The following is a 20,311-nucleotide window of genomic DNA, read 5'->3' on the forward strand; positions in this document are numbered from 1 at the left end:
CTTGGAACTATCTTCATCCACTCAATCCTAGCCTAGTAAACACAATCCTTACATCCCCCCTAGTAAGAAATATGCATCCCAACCCAATATGAACTTTAATTAGAACTACCATAAACCCATTTTTGATATCCCTATGAAAACAATCATTATCAGCAACACCATAAGCAAAAGTAAGTGGTTAGACTATCAAATTTATGGAGTCTATGCTTTCTAGAGTGGCCCTAGTCATAGAAAGGAAACTCTGAGAGACTGGATTAAATCCTTCAAGTGGGAATAGGTAAGTATTCTTCCTATTTCTCATAGATTAGTTTACTTACATTCTGAGAGTGTATCAATTAGAGATGAAATTCTATCAGTTCCACCTTATTTTCTCAAAGGTTGTCTTATTAATTTCACTAAATGCAAACCTAACCTTATTGAGCAATCTTTTCATATGTTAGATTTTCCAATCTGGATAACCCTCAAGGATATCCCCATTGAAATTCTTCATTCACATATTTTGGTTAAAATAGGTCTCATCCTAGGAAATCTAATTGGAATAAACACAGATAACTATAACAATACTAAATTACTGATCAATCTGAATTTGTATTGTAAAACAAATGGATCTATAAAATTAATAACAAATAGATCGATTTATAATATACAATATGAGAAATATGAAGGACATATTAATGTATTGTCTTAAAATGGAAGCACTTCCATGTTAAGAATGTTTAGCCCTTCGAGTAAGTAGTCTAGGGTCATGTCAAGTGCCTTGAATAGGTCTTTGCATGGATCTGGTTGTTTCCACCCTGTTCTTCTTCTCTACCCCTATTTCTAAGCTTTTTCTGACAACTTTCTCTAAGAAACTAAATACTTTGACTTTCTAGATCGATGACAATCTACAGGGTCAAGGTCGACCTTGATCCTAACCTAGGTTAAGGATGACCTTGACCCTGATCTAGGGCAAAGTCAACCTCAACCCTGACCCTAGGTCCAAATTTAAAGTTCTAGAGGTTTCAAGATATCAGGCTTCAGAAAGTTTCATTTTCCTGCTTCCAGGTCGGTTGTTTTGGGTTTTGGAATGGTAAACTCTTAAATTGCATTTAATATAGGTCCATTTCTAGGGGTTAAGTTTAATTGGGATTTAATTCTTCAATATTAGCCTGTCTAAAAGTTTGTGCCCTAGATCACTATATAAGGAAGCCTCCTCTCATTTTTTCTAACCATAAGAAGAACCTAATGAACGAGAAGATATCGAACGATCCATTATCTATACAATCAAGCAAGAATTTTGTCAAGTATTTTCAAGGAAGTATCCAAGCTCTTATCTCCATTCAAGTTCTTTATTGAAGATCAAGCATTCAAGCATTCAAGCCTTTTAAGAGATTTGGTTCAAGCATTCAAAATTCATTATTCAAAACCTAGATCTAACCATCATGGTAGTGTGATCTTCCTTCAAGATCCTTTGTTCATCTTCTAGATCTATTCATTCTTCTCTCAAGGTAGATTCCAAGCATACAATCATGGAGGTTTTGATTTACATTTGCTAATGTTATGTTCAAGCTTTCGTATCAATATATTTGTTTACATTTCAAATACAATTGCATATCTATTGAATATTATAGCTTCATTATTAGATTTACTTCTACTACTTTCTAGCATTCTTTATTTCGATTCCATTATTAAGGTTGATTCCAAACCGGGGTTTGACCAAGGCAAACCCCTCATCCAAACAACAAAACCATTTTTCTTACAGGTACAGGTACATGACGACAAATTGAAGTTCATATTTGGATACCCTTTTCGATGAACTTCTTAGATCCATGAATAGAATTTTCGACAGAGCAATGCAAGTCAAGGTCAACTTTTTGGGGTAAGATTGTGCCCCGCTATCTAGGTCAAGGTCAACCTACCTTCAAAAGGACAAAATTTTTATGGGTTTTCTCTGTCTTGGCATTTCCAGTTTGGAGCAGGTTGCGTAATTTCTCGAAATTGTGTACAGACATCATAAATCAACATTTTCTAGATTTTCCCTACTTTGAGGTTAGTATTTTCCTTCTATTCACTCAAGATTTCAAGTATATAATTTCTATAGCAAATTATAGGATTTCTTCCTTTCTTCATATTCTCCATTGTTTGATTCATTTGCGGATTGATCACTTCTTTGTGATTCATCAATTTGGATCATTCCTTTTGGGAATTTGGGTTAAGGATAGGTCCTATATTCCCCTATATATATTCATCCATTCTCTTATATTATATCATTCATCCTACCATACATACAATATATATATTTATTCTATTTAATTAATAACATTTCTATTATTACAAATCTAAAATCTTCATAAAATCTTTTAATAGAATTTAGTCAGGTAAGGAGAAACACTAACCTAAAAAGCCTAAAATCTGAGCAATTTGTTATAAGGATGAATAAACAAGCTGAGTGAATCCCAAACACTTCTATGTATCTTAAAAACTACCCCGAATTGTAAAATCAACCTTGAAGTATTATCAGTCAAACAAATAAAGAATTAGAGGAAGGCAAAATTCAAGATGATAAGGGGAAACCAAGTTCAAAAGAACATAAAAGTCCCCAAGAGGAACCAATAAGTAGTACAAAAGAAAAAATTAGTTTGATCAAGGAAACAATAGATGAAAATCAAAATAAAGAATCTTATTATAGGATAGAGAAAATGAAGCACTCTGATCAATGTGAAAAATTTAATATATCAATTGAAGACATTAAAATAGACCTGCTAAAATATAATCAACTCATCCATGAATTCCTACTAATCCATAATGATATTGCAAACCAAATCCATGATCAAATTTTGAAAACCAATACAGAGGACCCAAACTCAATAGTTGATCCAGAAGTTTAGATGGAATGTGAAGATTGTATAATTGTCTTAAGAAATACATATATGAGAATAAGAGAAGATGTAAAAAAAAAAAATAGCAAGTCCAATAAATCCATCTAGGAAAATTTAGAATGCAAGCAAGAATCTATAGAAAGAAGAAGGAGAACCATGGATAGATATGGAAAGAAACAATAAGAAAGTCTCAATCCCAGTAATAGAAGATAGAGGTATATCTAAGAAAGGGAATAAAAAGGAAAAAATAGCAAAAATATAGCATAAAAAACAAGCTCAACTATTAGGCAACCACCCCTCTCTTCAAGAACAAGAGAAGGAAACTAACAATAGGATGAGAGCTAACAATAGAACATATAAATTTTGGCAAACACCAGAAAATGGAAAACATCCTTTTGAAGATTATGATAAAGAAAAAAACCTCAATGTAGATAAAGAAAATAAGGAAAATATTAGCATAGGTTAGTAGAGTTAGAAGCCATCTTAGATTCTATTGGAGTCAGAGATGATGTAGTAGAAGAAGCCAACAATAAACGAGCAGAAGATATATGAACTGCACCAAACAATAGTTTTAATTGGGAAGAATTTGAGGTTATAAAAGAACCAAAACAAGTAAAAGAAGAAAATGAGGACTCATAATATGAAGACCCACAAGCATATGAGGGAGAAATAGTGCTAGATATAGTGTTGATCTCATTTTGGCTTTGACAAGGTAGTGAAAAACACTTATTCATTATCCAGCAAAATTATAGTGCATGGTGCATGTTAAGTGATCAGAGTGAGCTGAGTGATGAAAGCATGTCGAGCATAAGTTTCTAGATAGTACACCTGAGTAATATGACTAGTCAATGTCAAGCACTAGTATGTTCCAAGAAGATTGTATGTACCGAGTCACTCAAGCATCAAGTATAAGTTTCTAGATAGTACACTCGAGTAATATGACTAGTCAGTGTCGAGCATTAGTATGTGTCGAGAAGATTGTATGTGTCAAGTCACTCAAGCATCGAATAGTCTATACATGTTGAATGATTCAGGTGTCGAGTAATAGTTAGTGTCAAGTTCTATAGAAGTTAAGTTACAACATTCGGAGCACAGTGAAGGCCGAGCATCAGAGCCTTTGGATGGTGAGTGAATAGTTTTTGGAATAGTTGTTTGTTATCGCACAAAGTCCTATGTAAACCATTTTTGGTGACATAATCATGAATTTACAATTAGAAGATGAGTATGTAGTCATATTATGAATCCCTATGCAATACATTTAACCAATCAAATTAAGGGAAACATTAGGCGGCAATAAGGATCAACCACAACCATTGGTTCTAACCTAATCCATCTCCACCATTGTTTATTTAAGAAAGGTAAAACCTAAGAATTTTAATCATTGCACAAGGAGACAAATGCTAAAAGTTGAGAAGGTATTCATGGTGGCTATGATGGTTATGATAGAGTTATACAAAGTAGAATCAATCTAAGGGAACAAAGACAAGCAATGAGAGGATTACAAAGGATAGATCTGATTAGAAGGATCAAGAAACAATCAGTAAAGAGGAGAGCTAATATCAAGTAGAAAGGTGTTAATCAAAGATCAGGTGTTGAATCATTCTAACAAGTGATGCAGAGTAAATCTCTTAACCGAGTAGTCCTAATAGGTTGTTGTAAATCTCTTAACCGAATGTTTACTTAATTGTGAGTTGAAATCCTTTAGCAAGGTGAGACCTAACAACCTTTGTAAGCCTTTAACAAGGCAAACCCCTCACAAGGTAGATCATAGCTTATGATCAACACTTTGTAGCCATAATTGGCCACACTTTACAACTGCAATAGTGAAGATTTATGATTGTCATCTCCAACCTAGTTTTACCTTCTCATTAGAGGGTTTTTGGGTAACCAATTTATTCTATTATGTGTTATTTACTTTATGCTATGGGTGTGATGCATGTTAAGTTATTTAAGTTTACATGTTAAGTTATGAGAAGGATGTTGGTGATATGTTTTAGAAGCAAAAGGTTTAAGTGTTGATTCAACCCTCCCCACCACCACCACACCCCCCACCCCCACCCTGTGCCAAAGCACCCAAAAAAAAAAAAAAAAAAAAACTTACTTTCCCATTGTTATTTCCAACGATTGGTATCATAGCTTTGTCTTCTAGAAAGGAAAGTTTTACAAATTTAGAGGTAAGATCTTGAAGATGGAAGTATAGAAGTTGGGAAATACTATTGAGAACTAGAAGATTGAAATATAGCTTGCCTTACATCAACTCAAGGAGGCAAGAGATGAACTACATAATTCATTGAAGAGAAGGAAAGACATAGCTATTCAACAAGATGACACTCGATATCAAGAAGTAGACACTACTAGATTATTTAAAGATGGAAACTTAGAAGAGTTTTATTTAGCAATTGTAGATCTAATGGAAAAGAACAATACCCTAAGTGAAGAAGTTGAGAACCTGAAAATATAACAAGAAGTTCAATCAGTATTGTTGTGTGAGACAACTAAACTAAAGAAGAAAGCCAAAGAAAATAGAGCCATGATTGAAGAAGACAAAAGACTACTAGCTAACAGACTTGAAGAGAAGACATCATATGTGCAAAATATTGCAAGCATTCAATTAGATACAATGAATCAACTGACGATTGCAAATCAAGAACTGAATAGGAAAGACATTGAGATTACAACTTTGGAAACACATAATACCCTATTGCAAAATGAATTGAAGGATGAGAAGGAAAAGCTTAACAAGCCTAGTGAAGCCATCAAGTACTTCAAAAAACTAATGGAAGCACCAAGGCCAAAAAATGATACTATTGGTTTGGGATGTTCTACTACTAAGCAAGGAGAATCATCTAAAAGTGGTGAACAAAGGAACAATAAGGGAAAGAACATCAAGCCTGCTTTTCATCACTATGGAAAATTGGGTCATACAAGAAATGTTTGTAGAAGCAACACTAGAAATTAGAACGCTAAGAAGAAACTCAAGGGACATTGTCACAACTGCAAGAAGCAAGTGCATCAAGCACATAAAAGCAGGACCAAGACCAACAACACTCAGAGATTTGAAGGTTATTGTTACAACTATCAAAAATATGGACACAAGGCATATGAGTGCAGATCCAAATCTAAATGGACATCAAACACACAGACACTGGTTACTTTGCCAATCTCTACATCTCTTATCAACAATTAAGCTCTTCAAAGGTCAAGTACATAGGATACTCCACTATAAATTTCAAGGTCAAGTTCCAGCACACCCAAGAGTGTTGATGTTACCTAATTTGAGGATGTAAGCTTAGATGAGGTGATTGAGCTACCAAAGTTTGATTTGAATACAATCACTATTATAGAAATGAGCATTCTTCAAGATGCTCTACAAAGGAAGAAGATGCAAGAAATCTTTAGGAGGGAACTTAAGCAAAAGCATTTTTTTTATGAAATCAAAGATATATTCATTGATGCTTCCAACCTCCAAGAGCTAAATGAAGATAAGACTATTATAGAGCAACTTGTCAGCATTGTGGACAAGATTAAGGATGAAGACCTAGACACAAATGTCAAATTATTACAATGGTCTAAAAGGAAGTTTCATAGTAAGGTTTTGGAGAAGATATATAGTGCTATTGCACTTAGACAAGTTGATTTAGCAACCAAAATGGAAAATGTAACGAAGGTGTTAGAGACCATTTTCTCTCTATACACAAAGCTATGCAATGTTGAGATATTTACTAGGGAGACTCAACGAGCTATTGACTAGTTGTAGGGAGATTTGCAATTCACAAGTACCACACTGCAACAATCTCTAGGTAATAGTTAGTTACATTTTTAGAGGTTACTGTCAACTCAGAGTAAGCTTGTTGAGCTACAAGTACAGGATGCAAATATTAGGTCTACTCTTATCAGTATCCAATCCATGTTGACACCTCACATGGAAGTATTGATCAAGGAACTAGCCTATACAAAGACACTATTGAAAAAAGATTCTCATCTTTCTACAAAGGCTTAGTTGAACTTGCTACCTAGCTAGACATTCAACATCAATCCCTAGATGCAATAAAAGGAAATTGGGATGCAACATTGAAGATGATAATGGAGCTACACAAACCATTTTTGGATAAACACACTGTCAATGTACAACCCAATTGACATAAGTGTCAAAAAGGGGGATTATGAAATTTTGGAGAAAAATGTTTGTTAAGGCAAATATCTACTTGACAGGAGTAATTGAAGCAAACAGAGAAACAAAGTACTTACTCAGGGGGAATAATAAGGTATGGAAGATGGACAACATTTTTGATACAAATGCAAATTTTGCAAATTTTGAAAGTTTTGTATAGAAGTCGAGCAACAAATATATATTGTTTGACTTATGCACAAAATAAGGATGTATATGTCATGACAAAGTGTTTTTGCCAATCATGTCAAAGTGGGAGATTGCTGATCTCATTTTTGTTTTGACAAGGTAGTGACAAAACACTTCGTAATTATCTAGTAGAATTACAATGCATAGTGCATGTCGAGTGATCAGAGTGAGTCGAGCAATCAATGTGAGTTGATTGATCAAAGCATGTCAAGCATAAGTCTCCAGACAGTACAACCGAGTAATATGACTAGTCAATGTCGAGCACTAGTATGTGTCGAGTCACTCAAGTGCCAAGTAATCTACACATGCCAAGTGATTCAAGTTTCGAGTAATACTTAGTGTTGAGTTCTACAGAAGGAGAGTTATAGCATTCAAAGCATAGTGAAGGCTAAGTATCAAAGCCTTCGGATGTCGAGTGAACAGTTTTTGGCATAGTTGTTTGTTATGTACAAACTCTAATGTAAACTATTTTTTGCTGACATAATCATGAATTTATGATTATAAGAGATAAGTATGGAGTCATATTATGAATCCCAATGCAATACATGCAACCAATCAGATTAAGGGAATTATTAGGCAACAATAAGGATCAATCACAACTATTGATTCTAACCTAATCCGTCTCCACAATTGTTTATTTAAAAAAAGGTAAACCCTAAAAAGTTTAATCATTGTGTGAGGAGACAAATGCTAAAAGTTGAGAAGGCATTCATGGTGGCTATGATGGCTATACCAAAGTTATGCAAAGTAGAAAATCTCTAGGTAGTAGTTAGTTACATTTTTAGAGGTTATTGCCAATTCAGAGTAAGCTTGTTGAGCTACAAGTACAGGATGCAAATATTAGGTCTACTCTTATCAGTATCCAATCCATGTTGCCACCTCACATGGAAGTATTGATCAAGGAACTAGCCTATACAGAGACACTATTGAAAAAAGATTATCATCTTTCTACGAAGGCTTAGTTGAACTTGTTGCCCAACTAGACATTCAATATCAATCCCTAGATGCAACAAAAGGAAATTGGGATGCAACATTGAAGATAATAATGGAGCTACACAAACCATTTTTGGATAAACACACTGTCAATGTACAATCCAATTGACATAAGTGTCAAAAAGGGGGATTATGAAATTTTGGAGAAAAATGTTTGTTAAGGCAAATGTCTACTTAATAGGAGTAATTGAAGCAAACAAAGAAACAAAGTACTTACTCAAGGGGAATAATAAGATATGGAAGACGGACAACATTTTTGATACAAATGCAAATTTTGCAAATTTTGAAATTTTTGTATACAAGTCGAGCACTGAATATATATTGTTTGACTTATGCACAAAATAAGGATCTATATGCCATGACAGAGTGTTTTTTCCACTCATGTCAAAGTGGGAGATTGTTGATCTCATTTTGGTTTTGACAAGGTAGTGACAAAACACTTCATAATTATCTAGTAGAATTACAATGCATAGTGCATGTCGAGTGATCAAAGTAAGTCGAGCAATCAATGTGAGTTGATTGATCAAAGCATGTCAAGCATAAGTCTCCAGATAGTACAACCGAGTAATATGACTAGTCAGTGTCGAGCACTAGTATGTGTTGAGTAGATAGTATGTGCCGAGTCACTCAAGTGCCAAGCAATCTACGCATGCCAAGTGATTCAAGTTTCGAGTAATACTTAGTGTCAAGTTCTACATAAGGAGAGTTATAGCATTCAGAGCATAGTGAAGGCCAAATATTAGAGCCTTTGGATGTCGAGTGAACAATTTTTGGCATAGTTGTTTGTTATGTACAAACTCCAATGTAAACTATTTTTGGCTAACATAATCATGAATTTATGATTATAAGAGATAAGCATGGAGTCATATCATGAATACCAATGCAATACATGCAACCAATCAGAGTAAGGGAAATATTAGGCGGTAATAAGGATCAACCACAACCGTTGATTCTAACCTAATCCATCTCCACAATTGTTTATTTAAGAAAGGCAAACCCTAAGAAGTTTAATCATTGTGTGAGGAGACAAATCCTAAAAGTTGAGAAGGCATTTGTGGTGGCTATGATGGCTATGACAAAGTTATGCAAAGTAGAATCAGTCTAGAGGAATAGAGACAAGTAGTGAGAGGATTATAAATGTTGCTATGAGATTGTTTTAAAGTGAACAACCTGTAATGGAATAATCATTTTTTTGTCACTAATGTCAAACTTGCTACTTGTTGGTAAGACAAATGCCTAGTTGATTTGAGTACTATCATTTGTTTGATTGATGAAGAGGTTTTAATCAAATGTGATAACAAGAGCACCTAGAGGAAAGGTTGAGTTATGGTATGAAAAAGGAGTACAAAGATCAGTTAAGACAGTGATCATATAGTGTATTATTTATCTACTTAAGGCTACAAAGGTTGGATATGCTGAGTAAGTCTAGAAGAACAAGTAAGAAGAATTGAGTCTGCCAAGCTTGACCGAGTGCACAGTAGGTGCTGAGAAAAGTTAGTGCAAGCCAAGCTAAAAATTAGTTGGACCTGAGAAAAGTAAAGATTCAGTGTATGCTAAGTGAACTTAGTGTAAGCTGAGTAAAGTCTAGTTGATGCTAAGCACTAGTAAACTTTAGTGTTTGTCAAGTTAACTAGTTGAAACTGAGTGGAAGAATAACATGGAAGCTGAGTAATAACATATTGATGCTGAGTGTCAGTATTCATGTTAAATCATAGATTTGATGAATCTGAGCTGACTATTTGGTTTTCTTGAATTGTTTGAAGTGTGTGGAAGATAACTATGATGAGTGGGTGACACAAAATTCAAGGCAAACCAACATTGAGGCAAATTCAGGGAAGATTGAAGAAGAAGTTTCTAGAGGAATCAAATGGAAAAGTGGGTAGATTCATTGTATCCTACCTAATCTTGCCTAACCCTAAAATAGATGATTGAGGTTGAACAACAAAAAATCTTAAATTTCTATTTATAGAGAGAGTTAGTCAAAAGCAAAGGTTGTCATGTGTGAGAACCTAAGGAAGACAAGAAGTAAAGGTTATTTGCTTCATTCAATGGCGGAATAGAGGAGATTGATATTGGAAAAGAAAAGCAAGAAGGCTTAAGAGTATGAATGCTTGAAGGGTAAAAAAGCTATTGGAGATGAAGTGTGTGAAAGCCAAGTAGAATGGAGGACTGAAATAGATATCTATAACAAGTGAGTTGTAATTTGTTACTAGATCAAGCCTTATTGTTACTTTCTAATCATTGTATCATTCTAGGGTAAATCCTTTAGATTAAGGTTTACCTAATAGTCATTTGTAAATCCTTTAGTTGGGTGACGTTCCAAGTGAATGATCTAAAGTCCTCTAACAAGGCTCACTCCTAATAGGGTGATTGAAATTCTCTAGCCAGGTCACATTTAAAAACATGTATTGTAACCTTTAATTGGGTTGGCCTTTTATAGAGCATCACTTCAGAAGAGTGAGAATTAGTAGCATGTTACTGGTGTTTTTTCCCAAATTGGGTTTCCACGTAAAATCCATGTGTTAAATATGTTATTGAATTTGTTATGTTTCATGTTTACATTTTTGCAAAGTTGTTTTGATCTCGGGTAATAACCTACAAAGTTTAAGTTTTGTATGATCTAATGAATGCATGCATAATAAGGTTTTATGGATATGGGTTCACTATGCTATGAAAAAAATTATTTGTACATCTAGACATTGGATAACCAATTCACCCCTCCCCTCTCAATTATTCTAAAGAATTTAAATAATAAAGGATAGATCTGATCAGAAGGATCAAGAAACAAATAGTAAGGAGGAGATATAATATCAAGCAGAAAGGTGATAACTGAAGATCAGGTGTTGAATCATTCTAACAGGTGATGCAGAGTAAATCTCTTAACTAAGTAGTCCTAATTGTAAATCTATTAACCGAGTGCTTACTTAATTATGTGTTGAAATCCTTTAGCAAGGTGAGACTGAATAGTCTTTGTAAGCCTTTAACATGGCAAACCCCTCACAGGATAGATCATAGCTTATGATCAACACTTTATAGCCATAATTGGCCACACTTTACAACTACAATAGTGAAGATTTGTGGGTGTTGTAACCACCCCAATTTTACCTTCTCATTGGAGGGTTTCTAGGCAACCAATTTATTGTGTTATGTGTTATTTACTTTATGCTATGGATGTGATGCATGCTAAGTTATTTCAGTTTATATGTTAAGTTATGAGATGGATGTTCGTGATATGTTTTAGAAGTAAAAGTTTTAAGTGATGATTCACCCCACCATCGCCCCCCCCCCCCCCCCCCCCCTGCAAACAAGAAAGAAAAGAAAAGAAAAGAAAAACTTACTTTCCCATTGTTATTTCCAAATATAGGAGAGTATTTAATATAAAATCTAAGGATGAAGAACTTTCATTTTAAATTAGAGAAAATGCTCATAGGTGTAGACACCTAAAATCCTTTAGAAAATAAAGTATTTTTATTTTCTGAAAAAGTTTCTGATGACATCATCATTTATTAATTATTTATTTAATTTATTAATTAATTAATTTTTATGCCATTAAATCCCTTTATCTTAATTAAAAATATTTAATTAAGGAATCCCTCCCAAAAATGTTTAAATCTTATTTAAACATTATTTCCTTATTTATTAATTATTTAATTAATAAATTGACCAAAAATCCCAAAATAAATTATTTATTTATTTTTTGCCCAAAACTTGGCCAATTTCCTTAAGACCACTAACCTCTTCCAAAATCTTCTAATCCTTCTTTAATTTTAATTAAAGGCTAATCCCATCATTTCCCACCCCTAATCCCAACTCAAACTATTTAATTAAGATTAAATATTAATCCTCATGTTTATTAAAAATACTTTAATAAATATCTCCTCAACCCAAACCCTTAAAATAAATAAAACTTTATTTATTTTCTAAAAACCTTATTTATCCTCATCCTAGGAAGTTCTAGACTCTTCTAGAAAGTCTTCATCCTCATCCAAAGCCTAGACTCTTCTAGAAAATGTCAATCCTTATCTTTGACCCTAATCCTAATCCCCCCCCCCCCCCCCTAACCTTGTCACATTCCCTAAACATGGGTTAAGACTTGCTAACCCAAGCCAAAGCCAACAAATATCTCCTCCTTCACCCACCCTCATTAAATGCCATCTACTTGCCCATATCTAACAAGCCTAATCTAATCTTAACCCAAGCCTAATCCAAGCCTTAATCATTTGCACATTCCTAAGTCAAGCTTAAGACTTTCTTAATCCAAACCATGTCAAAATATCTCAACTCTCTCACAAATATTCCAACCATAAAACTTTATGAAGCTCGCAAAGCCATAAACAACTCTTACAAGCCCATTCATTGCTCTTACAAGCCATTATGAGGGTCTTTATGAGCTTTGAGCCTCCTTTGTTGACCCCTCAACCCCTTTTGCTCTAACCAATGACCTTGTGACATGTGTCACTCCCTGATTGGCTGTAAAAAAGCACAATCCATGTGTTCTCCTCTCATTCAATTTAAACCTTCCATAAGCTTTTTCCCATCCTTGCATCCTAGCCCTTGATCCCTCAAGCCCTTTGCCTATTTAAGGAATCCTCTCCCAAGCCATTTTAACACAATCTAGAAAGTAAAGCCATAATGCCATTTTGAGAAGCCATTTTTACATCAAATCCATTCACCAAAATCTATCAAAAATCCTCCATTGAAGCCCATTTGAGCACTTGAGCATACATACATAATCAAGCCATCTTAGCTATTAGACACACCTCTATATCAAGTGATCATCCTCATTAGAGAGCCTATCCATGGCTCATATTCTCATTTGAGGACTTCACTTTGTCTCTCATGAAGTTATGTTAAATTAGTATGCAAATGCTTTTTGATTGTTTTAATTTAGTGTTTCTAACATACTAAAGTAGCATATACAACAGACACACCAATAAATTAGGGATATCAATGAATACAACAGGTAACAAAGCCCCAAGATGTGGGAAACAAAAGAAGAAAAGAGGCAGAATATTGTTAGTAGAATTAAGAGATGTATTAGGGCAAGCAAACAATCAGAAAAAGATTATAGAGGTGTTGAACAATGGAAAGGGGAAGATCCTTCTCATGAAACAATGAAGATTACTAAATGGAACACTAGGGGCCTTAACGCTCCTAGCAAGAAGTACCCTTTGAAGTGCAACTTATCCCTATTTGAATTAGATGTCATTCTAATTCAAGAAATTAAGCTTAATAAAAATGAAGGAATTACTCTTAAAAAGAAACTTGGTAACTGGAAAATGGATTTTACTGAATCAAATGGAGCCTCAGAAGGAACATGAATAATATGGATTTCAAGGAAAGCAAAGTTTACCGAAATTGCAAAATCCAATAACTAGATGGCTGGTAGAAATAAAAGCTTTTGTAATTCAACATTTAGCTAATCCTTATAAGCATATATGGCCCTTCTCAATCAGTAGCTAAAAAAGATCAACGAAAAGAAATTAGAAATTTTATGAGGGGATATCCAAGGGACAATATTATGACTGGAGGAGATTTCAATGTGATTTTAAATATAGATGAGAAATCAGGAGGAATCCAAAATTTCTCTCTGGCAACTGTAGATTTTAAAGAATGGGTGGAGGATAATTATCTTCTGGACATACACACCATAAATGAAGTTTATACTTGGAATAACAAAAGGGTAGGATTCTATAAATAGCATATTAGACATATTTTTGCTCAAAGGAGATTTAAGTATTCTGAATGTAGTCCTTCACGCTAAAATTTTACCAAATGTTGGGTCTGATCACTTTCCAATTAGAATAGTATTTGTTGAATCATGAAAACTCACCAAAAATCCATTCAAATGCAAAAAAATGTGGTTTTTAGATGAGGAATTTATAGAAAATATCAAGAAATGGTGGAATGAAGGTTCATTTAAAGGATCTAAAATGTTATGTTATGTATCTAAACTAACATGGCTAAAGGATAATATCCTAAAATGGAACAAAACACATTTCAAAAATATGTTCATTTTTGTTATGTATCTAAACTAAGATGGCTAAAGGATAATATCCTAAAATGGAACAAAACACACTTCAAGAATATATTCAAAGAAAAACTAGACAATGAAGAAGACTTAAAAACTATAAATGAATAAATCATTAAACATGGAATGGACAATGATAAACTCTTAAAAGAAAAAGAACTATTGGGAAAATAAGCCACCATCTTAGAAAAATAAGAAGTATATTGGAAACAAAAATCTAGTGAGATATGGCTGGAAGAAGGGGATCAAAATACAAAATACTTTCACAATAACACTTTAAATAATAGAAATTTCAACAGAATAACTAAAATTAAAAATAATTATGGAATTATCGAGGAGTATCCTAACAAAATAGAGGAAATATTTGTTGATTATTATACTAAAATCCTAAATAACTTAGACTTATCCAACTTGATAGCTCAAAAGGAAATGCTCAGTTCAATCCCAAAAATGGTTTCAGAAGAGGAACACAAACTGTCAAACAAACCAATATCATTAGAAGAAATCAAATCAACCTTATTTGAGATGCATTTGAATGAATCTCCAGGCTCAAATGGTTTCCAAGCTTTCTCCTTTCAGAAATGCTAGGACATAATTGGGGTAGACCTATGGAAAGCTATTGAGGCAACTAGAAATTCAATGATGTTGTTAACTAAAATTAATCATACCTTCTTGAATCTCATTCCTAGTATGAGGAACCTAGACACTTTAGGTCTATTTCTCTTTGTAATACCATCTATAAAATATTATCTAAAATTCTAGCAACAAGACTGAAAATCATCCTCCCTAAAATTATATCAAAGGAACAAACTGCGTTCATCCTAGGAAGATCAATAGTAGATGGGATTATCATCATTCAAGAAACTGTTCACTCAACACTTAATAACAAAGAGGATTGTATGCTTGTAAAGTTAGACATACATAAGGCATATGACATGGTGGATTGGATATTTTTATGTAAAACATTGTAAACCTTTGATTTTTCTTATCAATTCGTTAACCTAATTTTCAATTGTATTACTACCCAAAAAATCTCTATATTGATTAAAGGTACACCAAAAGGTTTCTTTAATATATCAAGAGGTATCAAATAGAGAGACCCTATCTTGCCTTTTCTTTTCATCATCATGGTAGAAGCCTTTGGAAGAACTATTAAAAAATCACAATTAGAAGGAAAAATTCAAGGAATAATGATAGCCAATAATATCTTGAACATCACCCATCAACAATTTGAATATGACACTATTTTACCTAGAAAAAGCTCATCAACAGAGGCATTGTATTTCAAATCACTCATCCATAGATACATGATAGCATCCAGACAAAAGGTAAATGCTAAGAAATCTTAAATCTTCTTTATCAATACTAAACCTGAAATGGAAAATGAGATATGCAAAATTATGGAATACAAGAAAGGAGCATTTCCTTGCAAATACCTAGGGGTCAACCTAGAAAAACAATATCATAACTCTAAATTATGGTCCCCCATCCTTAAAAAGTTGAAAAACAAGTTAATAACTAGAAAGAAAAATGGCTAACCAAAGCAAGTACAAATACAAAAAGTAAAGTTGTACTTACAACTATTCCTTATTATCATCTATCATGTTTAACAATACCCAAGAGCATTAACAAAAAAATAGAAAGTAAACTCAAAAAAATCTTTTGGAAAGGAACCAATGACAAAAGGAAGAAAGCCTGAATCAAATGGGAAACCATTTGTAAACCAAATAGGCTAGGAGGTCTAGGAATAAGAAAATGAAGTTGGCAAAATCTAGCTCTAGAAGAAAAGTTAATATGCAGGATGTTCCAAGAAAAAGGTAGTAAATGGGAAAACATACTCTATCATAAATATCTAAATGAATTTGTGCCACTATCTTTATTTAGAATGAGGAATCCACCCAAGGGATCACATTTTTATAATTTCATGATAAAATGTCAACCCATTATTAGCAACAATCTAATCTAGGATATAGGGATAGGCAACAAAGCATTATTCTGGGAAGATTCTTGGGATGATCAACCATCTCCAAATAGTTGTAACCTATTTAGAAATATAAAAAATAAATTAACTCAAATTTGGGGGACACAGATCAACTATAGAAATAAAAGAGAAGAAAATGATAAAGAAATTTATGAATGGAAATCATTAGATAATGTAAATCTCACCCCGCAAGAAAAAGATGAGTTTAAAATCTTTTTAAGCAACAAATCACTAACCTTCAAGAACATAGCAGACAAGCTCATTTGGAGGCCCTCAAATGATGAGAAATACAATGTCAGGAATGGATATAATTGTCTAATTAACTCACAAAGCTGGGAAGAAACTATTTTACCCTTAAACCTGTGTTAGGACTCAACATGTCTTCCCAAAGTAGGAATCTTCCCATGGGTTGCTTTGCAAAAGAGAATCTTAACGATTGATAGATTTACTAAAATGGGATATGAGGGTCCTTCTAGGTGTATTCTATGTAAGAATAACTTAGAAACTACAGAACATCTACTATACAAATGCTTGTTCACCAAAAAATGTTGGGTTTGGCTCATTCAAAAACTCAATTGGAAATTGCCTTTTCCTGAATAGCTCTCTAACCATCTATTAAGTCGGCCTGCAAGAGAAAGAAACAAAGTTTATAGAAAATTATGGAACATATCACCCTCAATTTTACTATGGGAAATTTGGAAAGAAAGACATAGGAGAATTTTCAATGACACAACTTTAGAATTCCCCACATTTTAAAACAAAGTAGAGACTAGTATCATAAAAGCCTTGAATAGTAATCTAAGGAAAGTTCCTAGAGAAGAAGGTACCTTTACGAATTGGGATGCATAGATGAAAAATAATAGGAACAAACTCATAAATCCACCATTAATTTACACTAGATCAAACATTCAAAAAGATTGTAAATGAGAACCTCCCCCAAAAAACTAGTCTAAACTCAATTTTGACAGTGCCCCAAGAGGTAACCTAGGTACGGTGGGACTAGGTTGCATCATTACTTGAGATGACAGAGAATGGTTAATCAAATGAGAAAAACCTTTAGGAATCATTACCAACAACATGGTGGAACTAGAAGCTCTCAAAGAAGGGTTCAAATTAAGTCTAGATCTACAAGTTAAGAAATTAATAGTTGAAGGAGATTAGCAAATTATCTTAAATGCACTTAGAAATAAATTGACCCCAAACTGGAGGATCAACTCCAATCTAGAACCAATTTTAGACTTATTACATAAGTTTGAATCAGTAAGAATTTAACATATATATAGAGAAGGAAACAAAGAAGTAGACCTTCCAGCAAATCAAGGGGTGGATGGTGTTGATATAACATCAAAGAGGCCCTAAATATTCTCAAACCCCAATCAGTCTAAGAAACTAAGAATGTTCTAAAGATTAATCTCAAGCTATGTATAATCTAAGTATAAAACATGTCTATTCATATTTCATAATCATAGAATCATATTCAATTAATTTCCTAACTCAAAGAACTTAACAAAATCATGGAACTCATAGTAAGAATACAAGGTCTATACCTGTAGAGTCATGAATGAGCAATTTTTCAAAGCGTAAGAATGCATAAGACTAGTCGATATATATATCAAAGTGCAATGGATGGATTAACTTTGTTATAAACATTTAAATTGTGGTATAAAATTGTTGACTTCTTGCTAGCTTTCCCCCCTTCTCATACAGTCATTTATTAGCAAGCCCTTGCTTTGAATTATTAATCTTTAACCTTCACTCCCTTGTGAAGTTTCATCATTATGCATCGTGATCATCCACATTCGTTTGGCTTCTTGATTCTTCTAGTTCCCCTACACTCTTCGATTACCTTTAAAGGGCTTGCATTTTACTTTTGTTTCCTAGTCTGCCATGTTTCTCCCTTTCCCTCTATTTATTGTTTGTCACTTTTTCAACATGGAGGTAACCATCAATTTGTTTCACACCAGTGAGGCTAGAACTATGGATTTTAGAGGTTCTGTCACTCCCGAACGTTGGAATAGACTTCTCAATCTAGTCAATAATATGACCAAAGTTGTTGTCAGTAGGGTCCTAGGGGAAAAGGTCTTTGATTATGAATTCTCTTGGAGGACTAATTGCTCAATTTTTTGGGCTTTCATAACCTATCTTTCTAGAGCCCGAGTTGGTCACTAGTATATCTTGTAGTTATGCTACAACCTTTTTGACCCTATGTGGTTGGCAGGCCTTGAAAATGTAGTTATGAGCATCGATGGCAATTTGAAGCTTCCCTTCACTAAAGATTACATGGCTGACCCCCCGGGTAGCTTTGTCCATGCGCTTGTTCTTAAGCACCCCGTTATGTTAATTAGGAACACCAACAAGTTTAACAGATAATGACCTAAAATGGAGGCCAACATCAATTTTTTTATTAGATTGAGAGGTATCCTGGATGACCCTAGCTCTGACTGGCTTATTGACTATCCAAGAATGTTTTATTCATATTTTGAACCAAGTGTTGAATTTTTTGACTTAAGAAAACTTTAATTTGCTCTGTCGAATTTCAACAAATCAAGTCAGTTGAATATCACCTTTGAATTGGCTCCAAGTTTGCAAGTCCATAATAATGAAGATTTCAACAACTTTATCATGGTCTACTGGCTGAGACCTAATCTTTTGTGACTTTTCTCCTATTCATTCCTCCTCTCTGTCTGTCGGGTTAGTCTTTCTTGGGCTCTTCTTTTTTCCTAGGTTTTATTTTGGTTTTCCTTCCTCTTCTCTATTAGGGCTTTTTTGCTTCAGCCCTTCATGTAGTCTTCTCTATTTGTCTAATGTTCAACCTTTTTCTTTGTTTGGCTCGTTATCATCCTAGGGGGTCTTAGTATAGCTGGCCTTGTTCTTTCTCTTTTCTCTGGTATCTCATGATGTTCAGGAATGTATATGAAAATCTATATGTACAAATCTAGACTTTCAATAGAAATATTTTGCAAAGCTTTCTTTTCAGTTGTTCTTGGCTTAAATGGATATATCTAGTATCCTCAATTGGCTTAAAATTTGTATGAATCATACTACTTGTATGGAAAAATTGGAAACTAATAGACATCTGCATGGAATTATGAGTAAAATACTTTATTTATTTATTTATAATCTATCTTAATCATCATTGTTTGGGGAGGAGACCTATTTCTTTCTTCATACAGATGTTTGGTCTTATGTTCTGATCAACATTATTCAATTCATTTAAGCCTTTTGTTTGCTTGCATGCGTCTTGAGTTTCATCCCATTTTTGTGTTCTTTCTTCTTTAGCTTTCTCCTTTCTATCCTTATCTTCTGTCAGTTGTTTTGTTTTGTGTGTTTCTATTTTTTTTGTTTGCTCTGGCTTTTCTATCCCCTCCCTTCTCTATTCCGCATTTTGTTTCTTCTATCCTTTTAAAACTATTTTTTGTCAAACCTTTTCTGCACTTTTGCTCAATCTTAGTTCTTGCAAACATTTTCTATTAAAACGTTTGCCTAATCATACTTATATCTTAGTAGGGTTAAGTTTAAACATATTTGAGTTTATATTTCATCATGCACATACTTTTTGTGAGATGAAGGATTCATAAAAATTGTTGAAAACTAGGTTGGAACTTTTCAATAGGATAGCTATATCCAGAAATATAACTGAAAATTATAACTCATCAAATATTTTGGTCATTAATATAACAATTTACTCCTAATTAGACAATATAACACATATTGGAGTTTGAGGACTAACATTTAAAAATCAATTTGAAGTGTCTTTAAGTTGCAGAGAACCAACATGTAACATCATACCAAGAACATCAAAATTGCAAGCGATATGGAAATAAGATTCTCTCACAACTCCTTTGTGAAAACACTAAGTGCAAGAGCACCACTACATGAGTAGCTAACCTTTTAATCAAATTAATCAAGGAAGAATGGTTATCAAAGATCCTCAATGAATCAAAGAAGGATATATGCAATAGCGAACTAAATTATATCTACATAAAACAGAAAGAAGTATAAACAATTATGCAATAAGAAAGGGTATGCCAGGTTCAAAAATATGAAACTGGGGTATGCCCCTTTTATACATGTTTTTTGTATAGGACTCA

This window comes from Cupressus sempervirens, chromosome 1 (assembly GCF_028749045.1).
Source record: "Cupressus sempervirens isolate cs-2001-9-10 chromosome 1, ASM2874904v1, whole genome shotgun sequence".
NCBI classification, from domain to species: Eukaryota; Viridiplantae; Streptophyta; class Pinopsida; order Cupressales; family Cupressaceae; genus Cupressus; species Cupressus sempervirens.